Raw genomic sequence first — 24,839 nt, 5'->3', positions numbered from 1 at the left:
CAGACAAAGGCTTGGGGGTGGGACGCTCAGCTCTGTGAGTGACGTGCTCCCCGCCGTCTCCTTTCATCCAACTTACCCCAGTTCCCCTCAACCTTGTCTAAGTTTTATTTCCTGACCTAGTCATGCAGCAGATGACCCAAAGCCATATCCCACGTCACTGTCTACTGTCTACCATCTAGTAAATGTTTAGACTCGGAATTTTGACCATTATCCTTGATACAGAAACAAACACTATTTGTTGTTGTTGTTGTTGTTAATTTATGAAATCTCTTTTTACCTAGGGAAAAAAATACGTACATTCAAGACCACTGCTTTTCTTTAGAGGCAAAACGTCTACTTGGAACCTCAAGGAAGAGTCTTTTGTTCTTCCTGCTCTCTTTCCTCTCTGTGAATGTATCATTAATGCAGCGATGGGCAGCTCACGGCAGTGGGATTCACAGGCATGAACACTACACTGCTTTGATAATTCAAAATAGTGCTGTTCTTTTTTTTTTTTTTTTAAAGATTTTATTTATTTATTTGACAGAGAGAAATCACAAGTAGTTGAAGAGGCAGGCAGAGAGAGAGAGGGGGGAAGCAGGAAGCAGGCTCCCTGCTAAGCAGAGAGCCTGATGCGGGACTCGATCCCAGGACCCTGAGATCATGACCTGAGCCGAAGGCAGTGGCTTAACCCACTGAGCCACCCAGGTGCCCAAAATAGTGCTGTTCTTACCACAGTTCTGTTAGGACAAATGTTTGAGAGTAGCCTTATGCTTTTGTCTTCCACCCATTCCCCCCTCTCACACCCAGATCCCACAACATAGGGTCTCAAGGGTATCCCAAAAGAATCATTCCAATGATGGATAATTTTATGTATCAAGTTGGCCGGGGCACAGTGCCCAGATATTTGGTCAAACATAATTTTGGATGATTCTGTGAGAATGTTTTTAGGTGAGATTAACATTTACATGGGTCTACTTTGAGTAAAACAGATAGCTTCCCATCAGGTAAATGAGGTAGGTCTTAAGAGGGAGAAACATTGAAATCCCCCTAAAAGAAGAAATGGGGGGGGGCATCTTTAGTCTTCAAAGTCAAGACTACAGCAACAGCTCTTCCTTCTGTCTCCAACCTACTGACCTGTCCTGCAAAATTTACATTTGCCAACCCCTGTAATCTCATGAGCCAATTCCTTAAAATCTCTGTCTTTCTCTATGTATACGTATATGTGTGTGTATGTGTGTATATATGTATAAATATGTGTACACATACATATACATGTGTAATATATACACATACCTACATCTTATATATGCATATATGTATGTGTCCATATTTGTATATCTATATATACACATAAACATCTGCTAAAATGTTAACTCCTGATACCCCCTTTTACCCAACAAGGAAATCCAAATAAAAAGTTTCAGTAAACTTGAAATATAAAATTTTCAGAATTAAGATGCAATAGCCAAATATGTACTTATAATTATTCCATTAATTGATTTACACATGTCTAGCTAAAATACCTGAAAAACACAGTACTTACATTAATATTGTGAATTAAATAAATCTTAAAAATAAATAAATTAAACAGACTACTTGAAGCTTACCAATTACTTTATCAATTTACTTTTTTTTGGTTTTAATTTGTTTGTTTTGAATTTTATAAAATCAAGAATTTTTTAAAAGGTATCACATCAGTAGTACTTAACTTAGCAGTTCAGCTCAAGAATTATCTCCTTAAGAATTCTTAAAGAAAATGAGTATTTTGAAAATCTTAAGAATTCCTCTCTATTCCCTCTGATTTTCAGACACAACTTTTTGGATAATGGAAGCAATCATTTAAGAAACTTGAGAATTCCTGATTTCTACTTATGCTATGAAAATGATTTTCAAAAGGAGAAGCTTCCATATCCTGCATAATTGTACTTAAAAACACCTCTTCTGCTTCAGAAAATTCACAGTGACTTTGAAAGTTAACTGACCTCACTCTGAAGAAGCAAGAAGTAAAGGAAGAACAAAGAAAGAACCCCATTAGGATAATCAAGTGAGGTAAAACATGGGCAAAGTACCTAAAAATTGGCTGAAACTAAGTTTTTTTTTGATTTTTGTTTTTGCTCTACACTAAATAATTGAGAGATTTTTCCAGATACTTAAAAATCCATATGTAGAGCAATTCCTTCCTCTCTGAAAGTCACTTTTGGAAAAAAATACATAATTTTCCACTCAGTCTATAGGAATGACCAGAGAATTTTCTGCCCAGATGTGTATGGGTTGCAGGGACAGGAGCTCCCCTGGGGGCTACTTCAGATCATTGTTCCCTCCTCCTCCCACAGATAGTCTGGATCCAATGAACCCAGTGTAATAGAAACGCAGGAACAAGTCATTCTAGACTCTTTAGACATGACAGACTCTCTGTGGAGCAGCACTGCCCAGTAGATATGTGGGAGATACATATGCAGTTAGCAGTTGTCTGGTAGCACTTTAGAAAAGTAAAAGGAACAGGTGACATTAGCTTTAATCATGTATTGAACACAAAATAATTACCATTTTGACTTGCAATCAAAATAAAAAGCATTCGTGAAATATTTTACATTCACTCTTTCTTAATAAGCCTTGGAAATCTGGTGTGGATTTTATGGGCACAGTACATCTCAGTTTGGACCCAGCATATTTCAATGGCCGGCAGGTGGTTGTGGCTAGTGGCTGCCGTATTGGAGAGTACAGCACTAGATCTGAGGCTCTCTCTCCATATACCCATATATCTACATAAATACATATCTACATAAACCTAGATACAAGTATAGATTTTTTTGGGGGGGCTACCACAGAGGAATCAGAATTCTAAAACTTGCCTGTGATGGAGGACATATCATTAAGGGGTGATTTGAGGCTGTTGAACATTTCATTACTTATTTCCACGTACTGTAGTGTCATTTCAGAAGTAGCTTCTTCCTCAACTGGGATCCTACTTGTGGCGTTTTCTCCGCCAGTGACCTAGAGCAAGCTCACCTCAGTCTCTCCATCTCTGAGATTCCAGATCATTCTTTTTTTGCAACTGCCCCGGGCTCAGGGTCCAAGGTTTGCTGAGAGCTCAGTTTTGGGAGACTGTCTTGCTACCATCTCCTTCAAGTCTTCAAGCATTTGATTAAAGAGAAAAAAAAAATTGCTCGATTGACTTCAAGTTTTACTTATTAGACGTTAGACAGGAGGAAATATTACTCCACTGGCTACTGACGATCTTAAACAATAATTAGTAGCAATAGTAAATCCGACCTTTATTGAAAGCCTACTCTGCACTTTCACATTTTCAATATACTTTTAAATATTCGATGCTTTTATTTAATCCACAAAACAACACCACTGAGAGTGAAAATACCTGTTTTGCAGGTAATGAACGGGGGGGGGGGGGGGGGCCCCCAGCGAAGTCCTTTGTTTGAGAACACAGAGCTGGTAAGAGATAAACAAGGAACTAGGCGTTAAGTGTTTCTCTTCTGGTTCAGGTGGGAATGTCTGTTTCCAAGGCTCATGATTTGACACTGTTGTAAGAAATTCTTCCAAGTAGCATTACTGAACTTTGAGGTTGTGGAACATGTTTGTGACCCTGAAGTGGACATCTCCATGTTTGAGTTCTGGCCCTCCTTTGACCACTTACTCTGTGGCTTTGGGAAAAATCACATATTTGACTTGTATTTCTCGCTCTGAAAAATGGAATAATAAAGCCTACCTCATGTGGGGATTCACGCAGCTCAGGCATCAAAGTATACCACAGCATTAATTAGCACAGTGAAAAATAGAAGTAGCTTAATTGTTAATTAATGGTGGGGTAACTTAAATAAAGGAGAAATATGTTGCATGTTATGGCTGAGATATTAGACACCAAATAGCCATTAAAAAACAAATTTTCAAAATATTAAATGTCTAAACTCTGGATGCAAAGCTGAGTCAAATTCTTTTAAAAGTCTGAAAAAAACCCAATACCTGCCATATGATCTTAATTTGGTAATTCACAGAGGCATAGATAAACACTTAGGAAAAAAAGAAAAAAAAATGCTGCTAGGAATCACACTTATTGTGGTTATTTTGGGGGGCATAAGTTACAAGTGTGTGGTTTTTTTTTTTATTGAGTGCACTTCTCTCAGTTCTAAAATTTCTATAATGATCAGATATTAATTTCTCTTTCTTCATAAGAAAAAAATGTATTTTTAAGTGACACCTCTAGTTCCCAGGAAAAGTTCACTTTTAATGAAGACCATTTGATTCATCAAATAAAGTTTTCTACCTCCTACACTTAATGAACTATTTTAAGTCTCCTCTTCCCTTAGACACCTACTGTTTCTATTAATTCTAATACACGATCAGCTCTCATTATAACGTCCCTGAGGGACTGTAGGAACAAGTGCATTTTCCGACAGGCATAAAGTGAGGTCATGGGGAAAATAAGGAAAAGTGGTGACTTTCTAGTTCCCCGGTGACCTAAGTGTTTTTTTTTTTTCCCAAGTGGGTAAGTTCCTGTGTATACGTCATAACAGTCCCAGATGAAGAAGTTGATCTTTTCCGTAATAAAGATTTTCTGCTTTATTAGAAATGCCAATGCTTTGCAAAGAGGTGGTGGGGTCCGGGTGGGGGGTGGGGGATGTATTTAAATGCCTAACAAAACCCAAAGTCTCTCCAAAGGAGTGGGAATTGCAAATGTGCTTGCACAGAAAGGAACGGGAGGTTGCAGAAGGAATCCTGGAGGAGGTGGGTTTGGCCCTTTGCCGCTCCTGGCACTGTTCAACTTTGAGGTAGCCGCTGAGCATCCTCAGGCCCCCGTCTTCGAAAAGATGCTGGGATTTCTCCTCTCAAAGTGCAGGTGAAAAGGGACATTGGTAGCCCGCAATACATTAGCTAGGGTGCTACATAGATTAGAAATGTTGCTCCTCAGATGCTGGTTCCTGACTATGAAGTCTGTTGGGCAGCCCCGCCCCAAATTCTCCAATAAAAGCTAATATGACATTGCTCAAATTTGAACAAAGGATGAAGGTTCCTGGGTGCCTGTAGGGAGGCAGGAGTAGAGCTGAAAAAGATCGTCAAGTCAGGAAAAATGACAGAGTGAAGCACGAGCGAGGAGTTTGAGATTCACCGTGACTTGATTTTTTCTTTTTGGGTGTGACCTTTCTTTGCATGTATGTGTTTGTGTGCTCCTGTTTGAGTGAATGCTTGAGCTGAAAATCTATTCCTGATGCCTGCTTCTCTGAGAGTAGTCTATGGAGAAGGAGGCAGGAGGTACAGGATGAGCAGAGGATGTCCGCTCAGAACGAGGGGGTGCGATGTCTGTCTACTCCACGTCTGAGCTGGGGCACCTGTGTCAAGATCTTTCTGTTCTCCAGATCTCAGGTGCTTTTCTGGAGAGAAGGGAAGAGATAGTCTTTCCTACAAAGGTATGGCAGATAAATAGAGAGCGGGTACACTGCACAAATGCAGTCGGTCATGGTTCTTACGCTCTGGTTAGTAGACTTTTTGTCGACCTGATATGGCAGATAATGTTACCTAATCATTCTCTGAATGCAGACTAGAGTTTTAAACAGCTCTCTTCCATATGCTTTTTTTATTTATGGTCATGGGTAGAATTCTTCTGGTGATAAAATATAAAACTGTGGAATGGATCAGCCTTAAAATCTTATCTGAGAGTCCCAGGGGTCTGTCTCTTGGGTCCTCCTGAACTCTCCTTGCCAGATACAGGGTAGACAGAACAGCAAGTTCAGATGTGACTTTCCCCTCAACTTTTTTTCTTAGGCTCTTGGTCTCCCACTGTAGATGCCTAGAGGAAGATTTACAAGAGAATGGAGAAATTCTTCTCGTGTCTTAAGAAAGTTTTTTGTTGTTGTTGTGGGAGGGGCACTTTGTAGGCCAACATGAAATCCAAAAAAGGGGGCAAAAAAAAAAAATCCCTTTATGAAAGCTATCCATCAAATGTCAAGGATAATAATCAATTTTCTGTCACAATGAACTGATAAAAGCTTTTGGTAATAATGTCGTGGGGGGGTGGATTTGTGTTGGAACTCGAAACGCATAGCCCTGATATCAAACAAATTCATAAAAGCTCAGTGCCGCTGTAGCCCTCGGAGGCATGACAAAATACAATTTCTCATCCACAGGATATGGAATAATTCCTCTTTTTTATTTTTATATGGAGAGAAGCAAAAGGAAATCTGAATTTTTTAAAAAAAATATTACACAATTCTGCTTTTGCAGGTGAACATTAGCGATCATTTTGGCCGCTGATATCAGAAACCGTTCTGGTGATTTCTCTCACATCATGCAAATGGCTGCATAATGCCTGCTCCTCTTGGAATGTAAAATCAAATCAGCATTCTAATGCTACAAGCCGGTGATGAGCTTGGGAATAAATATGCAGGAGCGCATAAAAAAAAATCAAGGCAATCAAGAGGAGCCAGCGTCCTCGCTCGGACTATAAATCTTTGTCTATTTCAATCGTAGGGCTGGCCGAATCAGTGTAAAATTCCAGCGGGGATGTCATCAATTTCTGTTAACCTCTCTATTCCTCTTTGTGTTGGCTCTGGGGTGATGGATTGGTTTTGTCACTTCTGTTCCGTTCACAGTGTGTTAACATGGAAGGGTGCAGGCAGGTTATGAGGAAAGGTTATTGCTGTCCCAGGCTTGACCCTCACTTACTCTCTTCTTGGGATCTCCTGTACCTTTCTGACTGGGAAACACCGTGTCTCCTTTTGGTTGCTGGATGCTCAGCTCAAAGACCACACGTTGGCTGGTCCAGTGTTGAATCTCAGGTCACCCTTTTGAAGTGACAATAGGCCTATTGATTCAGCTTCCGGAGGGAGAGCTGGCAGTGTGTTAAGACAGGGGAAGCAAAGATGAGGAGCCTGGGCCCCAGGAGAAACTCAGACTCCAAGTCACTATGGCCCAATGCAAAGCTGTGTCTCTTCGGGTGTCACTTGTCCAAACTGTAACTGGCTTTTTCCAGCCAGTCTTTCAACAATTCTTATGGAGTATTATTGGCCTGCACAGAATATGTGACCATGGACCAGTAAGCCCAGTACTTAACTTCTCAGTCTCATGGCACACACAGGCTGTGACTTCAAGATGGCGGGATTGGTTGCGTTCAATGTCTTTGCTGCCTTATTAACACATATCCTACAATGGCACTAGCCAATAGGGTAACTGCTAGCTGCAAGCAGCTATTTAAATTTAAAATTAATTAAAATGAAATAAAATTTAAAAATCAGTTCTTTGGTTTTCTAGCCACATTTAAAAAATTTTATTTAAATTCAATTTAATTAGCATATATGGTATAATTCGTTTCAGAGGTAGAATTTAGTGATTCATCAATTGCTAATAACATCCAGTTCTCATCCCAACAAGTAGCCCTCCTTAATGCCCATCCCCCAATTGCACCCCCCTCCAGCAACCCTCATTTTGTTTCCTAGAGTTAAGAGTCCTTTATGCTAGCCACATTTTAAGTTCTTATTATAGTCACCTGTGACTCATAGCTACTATACTGGACAACACAGACATAGAACATTTCCATCATCATAGAAAATTCTATAGGACAGAGTCGGCTTAGATTGCATTTATCTAAATGGATCTGTGCCTTTTAAACTATTCTCCAAGGGAAGGCAGATACTTATTTCAATAAGGTTGCCATTGTTGGAACATGGGAGCTTAGTTATACAGCTATTAATCAAAGGTGAGGTATGCTCATAAGGTAATGGCTTGCTTGGAAATTGACTCTAAAGGAATTCCAAAGACATTTCAAGCTTGTTTTGAGTGATGGCAAAGTTACTGAAATAAGTATGATAGAAAGAGCCTATGGATATTTACTTCAGATGTATCTGAATTCTAGACATGAATCTGACACTTCCTATTGTTGGAACCTGGGAAATTTTATGTTACCTCCCCAAAGCTCAGTTTTCTTATGGATAGTATCATGTATACTTTATAAGCTTTTTTTTGAAGTTTAAATGAGATAATATTGCAAAGAAGGTTTAGGAATGGTGCATCAAAGAGAGTAGGAGCTTAATAAGTCAAGCAGAGAGAGTCAATTATCATATGGTTTCACTTATTTGTGGAGCATAACAAATAGCATGGAGGACATGGGGAGTTAGAGAGGAGAAGGGAGTTGGGGGAACTTGGAAGGGGGGGTGAACCATGAGAGACTATGGACTCTAGAAAACAATCTGAGGGTTTTGAAACGGTGGGGAGTGGGAGGTTGGGGGAACCAGGTGGTGGGTATTAGAGAGGGTACGAATTGCATGGAGCACTGGGTGTGGTGCAAAAACAAGGAATACTGTTATTCTGAAAATAAAAAAAAAATAAAAACAAACAAACAAAAACAAACAAACACAAACAAACAAACAAAAACATACTTGCTCACATGACCTTAAAAATGCTACACAGCTGATCTTTGAACAGGATGAAGGAGCAGCATATGATAAGGAAAGGAGCAATGCCAACTTTTCTTCACTGGAACATGCAGTAAAGTACTAACTACCCACCTTGGGGTAGTGGTGGTCATTTGCTTAATTTTGGGTTGGCTGGACAGGCAGTTCACCCCCTGGTTCACATTTACACCCCATCTCCTGACAGCCCAGCCCTTCCTGGACCTCCTGTACCCTCTGCTGCAAGGCTGTTCTACACAAAATACCATATCAGCCATCACTTAGAAGGACACCCATTGGCTGTCTCTCCATAAGAGTTGGAGACCAGGACGCCATCAGTGGAGGGACACTCTGAAAGCCTGGAATCTCACAGGGCACAACCATCAGGTTTCCTGTGTCTCCAACTCCTGATATCCTTCACTTCCAATCAGAACTGGGGCACCAGGTGCAAAGTGTATGCTTTTAAGCAATGCCCTCTTTGATTATGGAGTGCCCTTTGGGTGTCTCAAAGTCCCAAGACTTTGGTATGTCCTGGAGAAATTAACAACTCTAGTTGAACAATCTTAGTTTCTAGGGAAGTGGAATGGTGTGCTATGAAGCCACCCAAATGAGAACACCTATAGGGAAGTCCTTGTGCTCCTGACCACACCCCTGACCTTGAACAAGTTAATCAGCCTCTAGTGATTCTAGTGTCCTCATTGATAAGATGCGGATCTTGGTACCAACCTCATGAGTTTGTCACTAAGATTTTCATCCAATAAATCATGTAAAGTATGTGATGTAGTACATAATGGGTATGTACTTGACCAATAGCTCCTCTTAATATTTCATAGTACCTGATGCTTTCATAATTAATTAGAGTGCACCCTGCTCTTCCACATGTAAAATTTCATTTGGCCCTGCCTACCAGACCAGAGTTAGAAGTGGTACCAAGATTCCAACACCCATTTTATTGATGAGAAAACCACGTTTCAGGGAGACCAAGTGACCAACCCTGATGACCACAAAACCAGGAGACTGCACTGTTTGGTTGTTTCAGGTTGACAACATTTAGGAAAAAATGTCATACAAGTAAATAAATAAATAAATAAATAAATAAATTTATACCAAATAAATTAGTCCTCAAAGGGAATGTTTGACATATACACTGAAATAAGATATTAATATTTCTCTGGGACCAAATTAATAAGAAAATAATCTGGTCAGAACTCCACTTGGAGCTATGGGTGTACATGTGATTGGATAACTGTACTTAGGAATTTAGAGTAAGTTGATCTTGAGGTGGTGGTAGTGAGGGTTTGGGAAAAATCAAGCAATGGGACGAAGAGAAGTGAGAGACATATTGATCTGAGAGTCTGCTGAATTGTAAATTCCACAAACACAGGCAAAGACTTGTTCTGTTTGCTATCTCAAAAATAGCGTAGAGGGGCGCCTGGCTGGCTCAGTGGGTTAAAGCCTCTGCCTTAAGCTCAGGTCATGATCCTGGGGTCCTGGGATCGAGCCCCACATCGGGCTCTTCACTCAGTGGGGAGACTGCTTCCTCCTCTCTCTCTGCCTGCCTCTCTGCCTACTTGAGATCTCTCTCTCTGTCAAATAAATAAATAAAATCTTAAAAAAAAATAGCGTAGAATGCCTGGTATTCCATAAGATTTTGTGATTAGGGTGTAGGGAAATAAGTGAGAAAATGAGTGGAGAAATGAATGAATGAAGCCAGAAAGGTAATCACATCCTAACTAGTTCAGTGGTTCTCTACAGAATCACTTGTAGAGCCTTTTAAAAGATCTGATGTCTGGACACCATTCAGATCAATAAACCACAATCTCTGAACACAGGGTAGAGCAAAACTATTTTGAACAGTGCTCCAGATGAGTCTAAAGTTGAGCAAGGTGTGAGAACCACTGATCTAGTCTTATCCACCAGTCATCCAGATGGGAAAATTGAGGACCCACCAGTAGAAAGGACTTGTCCAAAATTTTACATAAATCAATGGTGCTTCTGAAGCTAGGGCCTTTTGGCTTGATTGTGTGTGTGTGTGTGTGTGTGTGTGTAAATGTGTACCATAATTTCTCATACCCTTGTTTCTTTATAAATGCATGGGAATCTTCTGTTCCCTGAAAGTCTTTCACCACTGGTCTTCTTTCTATATATCTCCTACCTTGTGAGTTTTCTTTCTTCTTTCTTTCTTTCTTTCTTTCTTTCTTTCTTTCTTTCTTTCTTTCTTTCTTTCTTTCTTTTTTAAGGATTTTTCCCTTTTAGAAGCTTCCAGTGATCTCTTTCATCTACAGGCTGGGTGACCTTCTATTCCTGGCTTCCTAAAAGTCCTCCTGACTTCCCCAAATCCCTGGATTACATGTATTATTCCTCTGAAACCCTACACTTACAGCCTCAGTTATATGGTGTGCTCATCAAGGACAGAAAGGATATCTTTTTTAGCTACTTGTCTCTAGGGCTTGACACATGGGCTCAATTAATAGATAATGAATAAATGTGGGCCAGTTGCTTTACATACATAAAAGTGATTTGTATATATGTATACATTTCTGTATGAGTGTATATCATTTGTGTAGGACTTATTTAAAAATTTATCATTTTGAATGTACATATGATTAAATGTAAATGAGATAATTTAATTTAATTTGACAGAATTTATTGAGCACCTATTATATTTGTAAATACAGGAGATTAATGATGAGTAGGACACAGGGTCTGACCTCACTAGAGCTCACAGGCTTGAGGGTCAGGCTTACTCACTAATTAGAACACAGTTAATTCTTCAGAGTGTGTTAACAGTGGTGTCAGACCAACAAGCAAAGTGCTGTGGGAACAAAAATGAGCTAAAAGCACGTGGTGAGTGAGGCAAGAATCCAGCGGTTCTTAAACTTCCTTTGGAGGGCCTCATTGAAAAACTGATGAAAACTGCTATGAATACTTCCAGAAAACATGCGCATGGCACATGGTTTTGCAGACTCAATGAGGATTATCCATGGACACTCGACCACCACTAATGCAACTTATCAGACACTTGACCCTCAACATGGCTCAATGCCATGAAACCCTTGACGTTTATGTGCCATCTACTCCATAGGAGTTAAGAACCCGACACTAAATACATTTCTAGGGCTTCTCCCTTTATCTTACAAGGTTGAGAAGACCAAGAAGGAGTTTCATTTACTGTGGAGCCCAAGAGGCATGTATCCCAGTGAGTTTGCTCTTGATGTGGCTGTGTCTTGGCACATGATCTGGAGAAGAAAAACTTGGAATATCAATGGCCAGATCAGAGTTGCCACTACACTGACCAGTGAAAGCAACACATTCCCATTTTTTGTCGTATGTAGTATCACTTCTTGAGGTGAATTCTGCATGTAAATGGATTCCCCAGTAAGCTAAAACAGAGAGTCCTCATCTCCTTGGTTGAAGAAACTTTTGGGATATTTCTATTTAATAATTTTATCTCTGATATTATTATTATATATTATATCCTAAATGCTTAGGATAGCTATTTATTAATTAATTTTCAAATAACAATACCAAAGCCATTATTTGATAAAGGAAATGAGGTATTTGTAATGAAAAAAAATGAGGTTTCTCCCAAAAAATCACCAAGAAGAGTGACAGTGTTTTATATTTTTGTAAATCTTCTAGATGTCTGGCTTAATAGAAGACAACTGGATTTTCATGTCTGCTTCTACATTCAATGTCTTGTAATAGGTTTTTTTGATTAAAGTACATGAAGAAAATCTATCTTCACATATTTGTGTCATGGGAAAAGAGAAGAGTATTTTAATAGTTTTTCAGATAATTTGGGATATTCTTCTTTGATATTAGTCCAAAACTCAACAAGTGGTGGTTTCTTAAAGAGTTAGCCAATTATATCAATGAGCTTTTCATGCCCTATTATATTAAAATCTATTGGTCTGTCTTGAACTTCAAATGTAGTCAGTGATAGATTTCATAAATGACTTTGAAACATCATATATCTGTGATTTGGAAAATACTGGTTCACTGAATTATGCACATCTTCCAGATACTGAACATTCATTTATGTATCACCAGAAAAACACCTTCATTAATATTACCACTGAACTTATCAGAAAATTCTTTTATATTGGAAAGGGACCAGATTCATGAAGGCACCTACAAGTTGTCCAAAGTTCTAATTTAATTTAATTTAATTTGATTAGAGAGAGATAGTGGGGGGAGGAGCAGAGGGAGGGGAAGAGAATCTGGAGTAGATTGCCCACTGAGCTTAGAGCTTGGAGCTCAACATAGGACTTCATATCAAGACCCTAAGAGCATGACCTGAGCTGAAATTAAGAGTCAGATGAAGCATAGAGACTGTGGACTCTGAGAAACAAACTGAGGGTTTTTGGAAGGGAGGGAGGTGGGAGGATGGGTGAGCTTGGTGGTGGACATTAAGGAAGGCATGTATTGCATAGTGCACTGGGTGTGGTGCATAAACAATGAATCTTGGAACACTGAAAAAAAAAAAAAGAGTCAGATCCTTAACGAAGTGAACCTCCTAGGTGCCCACAAAGCTCTAATTTTAAATTGAAAGCTTTAATTTTATTATTGGCAACAAATTTGTTAAAGTAAAAACTTTAAGCTCATTTTGTTCATTTCCAAAAAGGTATGTCCATCAGACCCCAAGATCTGAATAATCATGGTTTGTAAGTTGTCGATTCAAGTAAAAATGGTATTCCATGAGGTAAACACTGGTTTAGCTCACAGCTCAGTCACACAACTTCCTTTCCTTGAGATGGCCATCATATTTCAGTATGTAGCAGAAGTGATTTCTGCATACCTGTGTCATCAATCAGAATATTATTTAAGGCTTTGTGCTAGATAGAATCATGGTCCCTCAGAGTGTCCACATTCTAATCCCCGTAAGCCATGAATGTTTTCACGAGCTTTACGTGACAAAAGGAATTTGGCAGATGTGATTAAGGATCTCGAGATGGGGAGATTATCCTGGATATTTTGGGTAGACCCCATCTAAGCACATCAGTCCTCTAAGTGGAGAGCTTCTCCTGGCTGTAGGCAGAGAGGGAGACATGGCCATGAAAGAGAGACAGAGAGAGAGAGAGAGAGAGAGAGAGAGAGAGACAGTGCAGCTGACTTTGAACGTGGAGGAAGGAGGCTATGGGCGAAGGAATGCTGGCAGCCTCTCAAGTTGGGGAAAGCCAGGAATCAGACTCTTCCCTGCACCTGTCGGGCAAGGAAACATCCTTGCCGACACCTTGATTAAAATCAACATGGAGGGACCCATGTTAGATTTCTGATCTACACAACTATAAGATAAATAAATTTGTGTGGCTTTGAAGCCAGGGTGGCAAGTTGTGTAGAAGCAGTAGAAAAGTAATAAATTCCTGTACTTCCAGGTCAGGAATAATGAATAACTGTTACAGTTTCTTGAAGGATATTCTTAAATAAACCTGGAAGCAAAATAATGACTACCAATGCTGTTTGGTGCCACCGTCTCGACTAAGGCTGAGGTGCCAGGACTGTTACCCACTGTTGTTTTGCATCATCAAGCAAATGTCAGTATAGAAAAAAAAAAAAAAGAGCCACAAAGAACATCTTGGTATTATTTCAAACAGTCCTGACTGACATCACAGACCCACTGAAAGGGTTTCAAGGACCGCCCCCCACCCCTGCCGGATCTGAAGACCAGATGTTAGAATCACTGATTTCAGTTTACAATCATTTTTCAAAGCATCTTGCAAATTTTTATCTGCCCACCACCATGTTCAATTTATAAACATTCCAAGAATTAAATTAGACAGTTGTGGGTTTCAATGAGCTAAGGGGAGATGAAAGTTTGGAGTTCTTAAATCTCATGTTGAGATTTTCTTTTCCCCCATAATATTCAGATAAGGGCAACTATATCGCTGGGGAATTCTCAACACAACTTTGGAATTTAGCACACCAATAACCTTCTGCACACAGGCATTTTTGTTGATTTAATTTTGGTTTCTCTATACCTATTATATTCCAACATTTATCAATTTAAGTAAAATGGCAACATAAATACACGTATCCTTCCATTTCCTTAATATGTCCATCCATTTCAGTCAAGTCAATCACTTGCTTTCTTTTTCAGAGAACACATGGATGAGTCTCCCATGTGGGCAAACTTCTCTGGGGAATAAATTCCAGCCATTCAGAGTAGAACACTTGGAGCTAAAAATGCACACTGTGGGCTTTCAGAACCCAAAGGTGTGCATATAAATGTTTTAAAGTGCTTTCATTAAGAGACATGTTCTTTTTGATTGATTGGTTTTCAAAAAAAAAAAAAAAAGCTGTCAGTGAATAAATTGAGTGATAGTTGAAAGTTAAAAGCTGTAGACCTCATTGGACTGAGGAAACCAAACTCTCCCTGTGATGAGACCCAGGAGGGCATGCTGCGTCCAACCAACCCAACTCCATAACATGAAACTAGACAGAACAGACAGATCCTATAGTTCTGATTTCCAAAGCAAAGACCATATGATTTAGTTGAAGAAGAAATTTTTTAAAAAGGCACTTAGTTTGAGATTTACACTTGGGAGAATTATGACCTTGGTACATATACCAAATCTCTCTGAATCCTGGCTCCCCTCCATGCATGCAATGTGGAGCAATTTTATGAACCATTCTGTGTCTTCTAAAGAGGGTAGATCATGGAGACTGGTGGGCCCCTCGTTGCCTACCGACTCTTAGGAAGGTATGGATATAGCAGTATCAAGACAGAGACATAGAACAGGCTGAGTTTTTCTTCATAACGGCAGGTGGGCCAATTGGGGCTCTCAAGGAGAAGGTACCAGCAGAAGGAGACAGGAAATATCAAAGCTGACTAATGAGGGAAGGGTAGGGATATGAATCCTTTTGACGATGTAGCGGAGAAGAGGGGATTTTGTCAAGTGGACATGTTTGATGGGATTTTTGAAGTGTATTGTTGGGTATGAAAGCTCTTGCAAAATCTGCAGTTCTCATTATACCTTTGGTGCAAATGGATTCTTTCTGGAGAAAAGGAATGGCTATTTTAGTCCTGCTTCAAAATCGGCATGCAGAACCAGGAGCAGCTGAAATCTGAGGGACGCGGAAGGCCGCCACAGGCAACTGGTATGAATACCCTGGTTGAGTCAGGACTGTGGTGTATGAGTTCTGATTTGGAGCCGATGAAGTGAATTTGAGCACAAGGAGATAACTTGAATTCCCAGACCCAGGGGCAAGGGGTGGGGCTAGATGTAGCTCGATTCTGTGCCTGGCTGCAGACAGAGTCAGGAACAGGCCTGACCCAGGAACTCAGAGTTCCAATGTACTTGAGTTCCTGACCCTGCGGGAGAGAAAGTGTTTCCCTTCTCCTGGTGTAGAAATAGAACCACAAAAACAATGACTTCATTTCTTAAGTGCTTAATCTATCAGGCCAACTCCAGACACATTAGGATCCCTTTCTCTGATGGAAATTATGCTTTATAGATGAGGAAAATACAAATGGGAAATTAAGTTATTTGCTTAAGATCTCAAGACTCGTACTTGTTCCTAGTAAAAGTTTCTCCTGCGATTCTCTGACACGGGATGATGTCGCTAAACCCTCCCACTTGGGAGAACCAGAATACATCACTGGTGGTGGAAGCTTGACCAGATAATCCCACCTGTGTGGAAACCCCCTGCATCTCCCTCAGCACCTTCATAGGATAGTGCAAGAGCCCCTAGTGCAGAATCAGGGTTTGGGTTCAAGTTCTGATTTCTATAGACACTGAGCTGATTCTAAGTGGATGAGACTTTCTTGATGTTCACCAAACCCCTTTTCTTCTCTTTTTTCCAGATAACTCTACCACATTCCCTAGTCTCACTTGTGGTCAGGGATGACCATATAATTGAAATTTGGCCAATGGAACAGGAGTCAAAATGAAGAGTGCCACTTCCAGGACTGGCCCTTTCAAATCTCCCACATAATGTTCTTGCTCCAGAGCAACCTCGGAATCCTAGCTTATCTTTTATCTTAATAAAACTTGGAGTATCTGTTTGGATATTATATACTACCACTGCTCTTGATAATAGCTATTATTCCCTACTCACCATAAGCTGGACATGCTGAGTGCTGGACATGCACTATCTCTTTTAAATTCCACCAGAACACTATGGGGGTGGATAGTAGCATGAACCTTGTTTTACAAATGCAAAAAGCCAGCCTCACACAGTTACAGTGAATTTCTTGGCTCACACAGCTGCTTCCATCTATAGGTGGTAGAAGTTGTATTAGGAGCCAAGTCATTCTCATTAAAGTCCATCGTCCGGTACTCTAGGATGCTGTCTTGTCTTCCACGAGAGAACCTCTTTTTTATATCCTTTCTTCTGAGTAGATCCGAGGAAATGTTTTACTTTCCTCAGGAGAAGATACTAACTGAATTGACAACAAGCATTTCTATATCTTTCAAATTAACAGTGTCCCTCTCACGTCAAGCTTGGTTCTGACCATCTGAGGAACATGTGGGGAATCAGGTATGGTGCCCACCCTCACAACACATGTAGAGTGGCATCTCTTTTCCCGGCGAGTGAGAAAGTGGATGTTGAAGTGTCTTCCATAGGGCATGGGCTATGGCCATAGTAGGATGAAGAGGTTCCTTGTGTGTGGTCTGAACTGTTCTGGGCTACCAACAACTGAAGCCACACTGAGCAGCTTAAGCAAAAGTAAAGGAATTGGGGCGCCTGGGTGGCTCAATGGGTTAAGCTGCTGCCTTTGGCTCAGGTCATGATCTCAGGGTCCTGGGATCGAGCCCAGCTTCGGGCTCTCTGCTCAGCGGGGAGCCTGCCTCCTCCTCTCTCTCTCTGCCTGCCTCTCTGCCTACTTGTGATCTCTGTCAAATAAATAAATAAATAAATAAATATTTAAAAAAAAAAAGAGGGGGAAAGGGAAAGGGGTATTTCATGGGAGGCTGGAGGATGGGACCTCTAGGGGCCAGGGGCTCCTGAGAAAGAACCCCAGCTATTGGGTGCTTATATCACTTTCCTTACCCTAGGACCTCCTGTTCCTGCCCCCACAGCAGGGAGGACCACAAGCCCCAGCTCTCAGGGAGACTAGTGAGAAGGGGTTGGGGCTGGTAGACAGGAAGGGAAAGAGCATGAGTAAACTAGTTGGCGAAATTCAGGGTTGTTTCTGGGAACAACAGAATTTTCCGGTTTAGTTCTTCTGTAGGATATTACAAAGGCCCACAGATCTGTATCGACATCCCAGTGTGGCTGTCCCAAGCAATGAAACGTAGGTAAACTCGGAGACATTTAGGCTGGGCTTCCATTTCAGTGTAGGGTTAATGGCCGGTTTTTAAAGTGCTCAGCTGAGTATTTGATGTGTACAGGAATTGTCCAAGCCAGGGTGGACCTTGATTTTGGGTGGCCGCCCCTCACCCCCTGTGGACAGCAAGCACTGAAACAGGGCTGAGGGTCGCCAGCCCTGGAGGAGGCATGGAGCTGTGTGCACCAAGCCCACCCCTCTTTCTTCACTCCCATGTCCTTCCCTTAGGGCCCTTGAGATTTTCCCTTGCACATGACGGGAGAACCCACTTTCCCCGGCCTGACCCTTGCCAGTTTTTGAAGGTGAATCCTTACCTCTCCCCGTGTGTCTTCCCCATTTCTAAGTGCCTCTGCTTAACATGACCACCAGCCACCGTCTCTGGGACAGGGTCTTCACACCAGTCCCCCCCCAGGATCACAGGGAAAGGAAATGAGGTAATGCCATGTGGGTGAGACCCTTGACCCAGCTTGGCCACCGATCACGTGGCCTCTCTGGTTCATGCGTGTCCCTCCACTTCTAGAACAAAGCCTAGCACACCCTAAACACTGCATGCTGCATAAGTAAACGGAAGAAAGTGCATGGGTTGGAGTCTGCTCAAGAAGAGGAAACAAAAGAAAAGTTCAGGAGCCGGCTCTCAGTGCAGTCCTCAGGTTGACAACTTGGTAACAGCGTGAAAACAAATTAAGCCAAAGAAATCCCTCCCCTGAGATGCTTCATTACTTTCCCCATCTAGGTGTGGATGCCATTAAGGCAAATTATTGCCTCTCAAATATTTTTAGCTCGATGCCCATTTCCGTCTGCATTTGCCTTAGAGGTACATGTTTTCAACTAAGTAATAGGACATACAAATTAAATGCAATTTCAAATTTAAACCTGTACAAGTGTCACTTACCAAGTCCCCCCTGATCGTCCCAGGGGGCTGCCCATAGCATTGTTGGAAAGTATATTACTGTACTTGGTTCCCATTATTTAGTCCAAGAGATTCTTATTAAAATAAAAGCCGGCAATAAGGTTAATATTTTATATACTGAACAGCCACAGTGGATGTTTGGGCCCTAACAAATAGATTTATTTCTCCTATCTTTCTTCTCATTTGTGTTATTTTTTAATTTTATTGTGAACACACTGACACATGCATAGAAACAGCCACCTAGGACATTTCAAGATTAAAAGGTAGCATGTACTATAAGCATTTTAAAAATTGAAGATGGTTTTGAGAGAAAGGATGCCATATTCAGGAGTTCAGAATTCTGGCTGGATGCTGGACCCCAAGAACTGGGTACCACAGCCTTAACCTAGACCTAGGCACCAGACTGGAGAGCAAGGTGAGCACAAAGGGGTCTCATCTATTAACGCCGTTACTTGAGACTATCTTCTCTTGTCTTGCTTTACTCCCAGTCCTGGCCAGCTGAGAGCCTGGCACGCCCCTCAGTCTCTGGTTCTGGTAATCAGAGACTTTGGGTTTACCTTCCATTTTACTTGGCACTACCAAAGTTGGGCCTGACTTGGTTGTTCTAGACCACGAATCCCTTCTCGGGGGCAGGGACTGTGTTGGCTCTCATCTACTTGCCCAGCAATAGCGCAGTAGGTGCAGTGTGGATACCAAAGAAACGGGGCATTCTTGGAATCAATGTGGATGTAAGAACTCTGTTGCAGACCTGGATCCTGACTTTGCCATCAGCTGGTCCTGCTTCCCTTTCTCCTCCATCACCCAGGAGCTCGGCCCACAGCCCCTGGGTGCTCTCGTGCCATTGTCTGTGCTTACCACTGGACACCTACTTTATTCCTCTGCTAACTGCAAAGTGCACCTTATTTTTAATTTTAATTTTTTTTTTTTTTTTGGTCAAAAAAACTTTGCAAGAGGACTTTGGCCCTCTAAAAAGTAGGCATTCGAATGACTCACCAACATAATATGTTGCTGTAGATGAATCACTGAACATCTTCGGTCTATTTTCTCATCTGGAAAATGAAGGAACTGGATGAAGGAACAGAACTTGTGTCTTTCATGCCCTTGATTCTCTACTTCTGATTCCACAAGGGTCCTGGGCTCCACACCACTAAAGCAAACAAGATTAAAATACGAATCCATACAGACTTCCTATCTGACCTCTGTGGTTCTACATAGATGGAGACCTTCATGATCAGAAAAGGGCTTCCTGGAGGAGGACCTGTTTTCCAGCTAGAGCAGATACCCCAGTCTTGGAAAGCAAGCATATACTGATGGAATCACTGAGCAGGTTAAAAAAATGTTGACAGGGAGATCAGAAAGCCACTGGGTTCTAGGTTTACCAGGCAATGTAGCAAGAACATGACAGTTTAAAAAGATGGCGGTGGGCAGGGGTAGGGGGTAAGGGGACCAAAGAACCCATTCGTCCGTTCTCTTGGTGATGCTGAGGACCTGCTCTGTGCTGTAGATGCTTGTGTTATCAAGCTCTGTCCAGGACATTTAGAAAACAGAGTTTAAAAAGCTATTGGTATGTGTATGTGTGTGGGGAGGGAGTCTGGCTGTGATCCTTAAACTTTTTCTCTCTGTGTGTACAACTTTTTACACCCTTTCAAAGATGGTGGACCCATAATGAGGCGTTCTGCTTTTCTTCTTGTATGCCACTAACACAAGCACTTTTCAGTTTTTACAATTATCATTCTACTCTACCAGAATTTAATTATTCTTTGGCTCTGTGATTGTTTGTATAGATTATCCTTTTTCCCTGTGTTTTATTAAAAACAATAGTTCCATGAAGATCACTGTGAACTTAAATTTTATTTATTTTTAGATTATTTCCTTTGAATAGGAAATACCAAATATCAAATATCAAAATATTAAAATATTGGAACCATTTTTTCTATTTAACTATCAGTTTTACACAATATTGATTAATTCATCTCCATAGATGATACAATCAACCATCTTGAGTTTTCTCAGCTCTTTTCCCCCCTTCCACAATTTCGTGTTCCGTACTGTGTAATTTTGCTTTGTTGAGGGTTTGTTGCCACGCTTGCTGCCATCACGACTTTTCCAGAAGTCTGGTGAAGTTTCTGATTTAGATGGATTCAGTACTCACTTCCAGTCATTTTATTTAATCTTCCCCTTTCCTGAATATATTCTTCTGGCTTATTTTTGCCTCACTGGGTTTCATCATTGACTTTTTCAAAGGCACACTCCAATTCTATCTTCCCTGAAGTTTTTCACATTTGAGAACATTCTGCATTTTTAGTGCTGTGCATATGGCTATGGCTACTAGTAACCAATATAAATTGTTGCTGTATTCTAATTAACACATCATGTTAAGACAAGATAATAGAGAGGATGGCAATCAGACATGACATCATGACTATGTTCTCAGACGTAGGAGGCAAAGACACTTGACTCCGAACCCTGGAAGTACCACTCAGTGAGTTCAGTGAATCCAGGCAAGTGATCTAGTATCTCTGAGCCTTGAAGTTCTCATCTGGAAAATGGGGCTGATCATGGAACCTGCTTGGTAAGGAGCCCCTAGTGATTAGATGAGATAGTGTCCATGCAGCATTTAGCATGTGGCATATACCAGATAGATAGTAATAATGGTAATAACTCTCAACATTTCCAGATACATTTTCCTTAAACAGTTATTTAGTATCAGTAGTTTGTTGGTGTTACTGCTGTCATCCATCTCAAACAGCATTCTTTGATCGTGTTCTATGTGCCAGTCAGAAGACTGGGTGCTGGGGAGCCCACGAAAAATACAATAGGGTCTCTGCCTCCTGCCCCAGGGGCTCATTATTCAGAGAAGATACACTATTACATTTGTACATTTGAGAATAGGAGGTATGGGAGTCATAGTAATACTAGCTTTTTTGTTTCTGAAGCTTTGGACAATGTGCTCTTTTCTTCTACTGACGGAGAAAGGAGAAATAATAGTTCTGTCTGTCTCAGCACTATGGCACCGAGGTCAAATGGGAACTTGGAAGCAGACAAGGACTTCCTTCAATGGTCTCACACAATACCATAACACAAATTTAAAAAATAAATACTTCCTGAAGAACAGTTGAGCCCTGATCCTGGCACAAACTCATGAATAAAGCTTCGGGGGACACTTGGAAGCAAAGCAGAAACCAGCTCGAGAAGCTTACACATCAACATTACTTTCTGGAGTAAGTGTGCAGAGGGCTTACATTGCATTTCTGGGTTTCAAAACCATAAGTTAGAGCCCCATTACAAGGGAAGTCATAAGAAAGTGACTTAAAGGGCGCCTGGGTGGCTCAGTGGGTTAAGCCGCTGCCTTCGGCTCAGGTCATGATCTCAAGGTCCTGGGATCGAGTCCCGCATCGGGCTCTCTGCTCAGCAGGGAGCCTGCTTCCCTCTCTCTCTCTGCCTGCCTCTCCATCTACTTGTGATTTCTCTCTGTCAAATAAATAAATAAAATCTTAAAAAAAAAAAAAAGAAAGTGACTTAAAGAAATTACAGCACTTAGAAGGTATAAGTGACCTTCCCAATACTTAAAATCAGATCTTCAGTCTCCAGATGAATTGAGAGTCTGCTGGACAGGTAGGGTGGTGTTGTCATATGTGTTCCTTCTCTCTATCTGAAAGTACTAAGGATTAGCAGGTGAGCACCCAAAAAATTTACCATCTGGTTGAGCTCTCAACTTTAAGAGAACAAGTTCTTAACCTCCAGGAGGAGGGCCAACATAGGGGGTTTGTGGCAGGACCATGCTGGTGTTGAAGATTCACATAATTTCAAAGAAATTCTGTAGCTACCCTTATTAGCTTGCTACATGCAGCTGGTTAGGGGTCTTGGCAGTATTAGTGGGGTCTTCCAGCCCCAAATACAAAACACAATCCATGTCCCAAGTCAGTTCATTAGTTGGATGTTCATTAGTCCATTAGAGTCCTATAAGGAACTCTCTTTTCCACTTAGGCTTCGAGAAATGGCACACATTGACCTCTTCATCTTGTTGACAGTCTTGGAAGCCTGAGCGAATGAAGCCAGGAGAGACGAAAATCACAACCTTACTTCTCTACATCACAAATAAACCAGATACTCTGTATGAAGTTAGCAATGTGCCCGAAACGGTTAAGTATGGCAAGTGTTTGCTAGATACAAAGGGGCCATTTGCAGATCTAGCTGGAATGTAATTGGCTGGCTTACATAGTCAATATATGGGTGCGCTTCCATGACGTGCTGTCAATGGCTCATTTATCCAATGGGGCATATCAGAATCAAAGCATCATTCATTCTTGGAATGGCTTTCTCTCTAGCTGGCCCTCCCACATTCACTCACTTGCTAGCTTCTGTCAGTTCCACACACTAAAACCTATTCTGCCTCCATCTGCTTCTCTATGTCTTGCTAATGGTATGGTAGAACCAGCCATCCCTATGGTCATGAGGTCAACAGTAGTCATACTTGTCTTGTACATTGAGTTTTCTCCCCCGGGAATCTCACCCTCTAATCTGTGATCCATACATAGGACTCGTAAAACCTCTCAGTAGCATCCCTTTAGTGAGATGCAAGTCCTTCTATGACTGCATCACCTTCTGCCAGTCCAGCCTCAACTTGCTCCACTCCTCTCTCTGTTGCTTTCCTTCTGCTCCAGCCAGCCAGCCTTCTTTCAGTCCCTAGAGTCGAGTGTGTTCCTACTCACCTCAGGGTTTGGCCCGTGGTCTTCTCTCTCTCTGCCCCAGATGCCTGACCCACCTGCTCTTCTACCTGCGTCTTCTACAAGTTAACTCCTACTCGTGCTGAGATCTCAGCTGGACCATTATTTCTTCAAATCTTCCTTGAAAGTCAAACTAGATGAAGTCTCAAGAGACTTTCTTAGAAAACCCTATTTTTCCTTCCAGCTCTCATCACAGTGTATGCTTGTGAATTCTGTGATTATTTAACGATTGTCTCTTTCCTCCACTGGGCAATGAACTTCCTGATGGCTAGGATGGTGTCTGCTTTGTTCACAGTGCTGTCCCCACCTTAGAATCTGGAAGATATTAGTGGTTCAGTGAGGATGGGTTGAGGAAAAGGAAGAATAATCGGACTAATCTGATACTTAAACATTTTGCTTTTAAATCCCACAGCCTAACATTACTTTTTGAAATAATCATAAAACAAGCTAGCATTCCATGACTCTGCCATGGGTGTAATACCTGGAGTTGAACTAAAAAGACCAAGCGTGATCAGCTCACTCCAAGGACTGACAGGCCAGGAGGAGAGACAAAGCAGACAAATGTGCCCTCCAAGGGAGGATAGTCACTCTTTCCAATAACCATGGTCTCCACTAAAGCTAGTATTATGCTGTTCTGTAATGATCTCTTTCCATGTTTGTCTTCCCCATGAGGCTGATGATTCCTCAGTGGCCAGAACTATCTGGTATTAATATTTGTGGTCCCAACAATTTGTGGAGGGAGGACCTGGTATGCAACGAGTAGTCAATAAATATTTTACACACATGAATATAAATGAATGAATGAGGACCAAGTAATATGGAGCATTAGTTGGGGCATTCTTTTTCATTCTGCATATATTTTTAATTTGGAGAGAAGCTACAAATTGCAAAGTTGTATAGGACATTTTCAGCTGTGAGCTTGTAAACTCTCACCTGCAATCAGCGGAGTCCTTTAGATGGAATCCATCTTTCCTCCCCCAATCAGAATGCAGATGGCCTAATATTAGCATATTAAAAATACACATTCCCATGGGCCATATTATATATATAAAATGGTAACTCTTATTTTCTAATTCAGAGCCACTCTCTTTGCTTCCAGATGTCCCCTTTAGGTGCTGTCCTTGAAACTGAGGCACAATCAAGATGCTTGATAAAGCCAAATTCTTCACTGATCTAAACAAAAGGCAGTTTGAAAACGTCCGGTTGGCACCAAGGGAGGGGAGGGATCCTAGGAGAGATCTGTCACATCCTTCCCTCCACTTTGTCTTTCTTCCCCCACCCCACCCAGCTTTCTTGACTAGGGAACGGAGAGGTCTGTGTTGGTGAAGGGGAAGTTATTTCTTAAAGATTTCTTTCTTTCGTTCTTTCTTTTCCCAAGGACTGGGGTCAGGAAGAATCCACCCCAAGGGTAGTTGGAGGGAAGAAAAATAACAAGACCCACGAGTGTCTGAGGACCACAACACTGCTCACATCCTCTAGAATCATCAGTGCATGACGTGGCTGTCTTGGTCATTTACATAATACCATCCTGACACGTTCACATCAGTTAT

This window comes from Mustela putorius, unplaced genomic scaffold (assembly GCF_011764305.1).
Source record: "Mustela putorius furo isolate JIRA1106 unplaced genomic scaffold, ASM1176430v1.1 tig00000129_pilon_pilon_pilon, whole genome shotgun sequence".
NCBI classification, from domain to species: domain Eukaryota; kingdom Metazoa; phylum Chordata; class Mammalia; order Carnivora; family Mustelidae; genus Mustela; species Mustela putorius.
The sequence above is the reverse complement of the archived record's forward strand: the minus strand, read 5'-3'. Positions refer to the sequence as shown.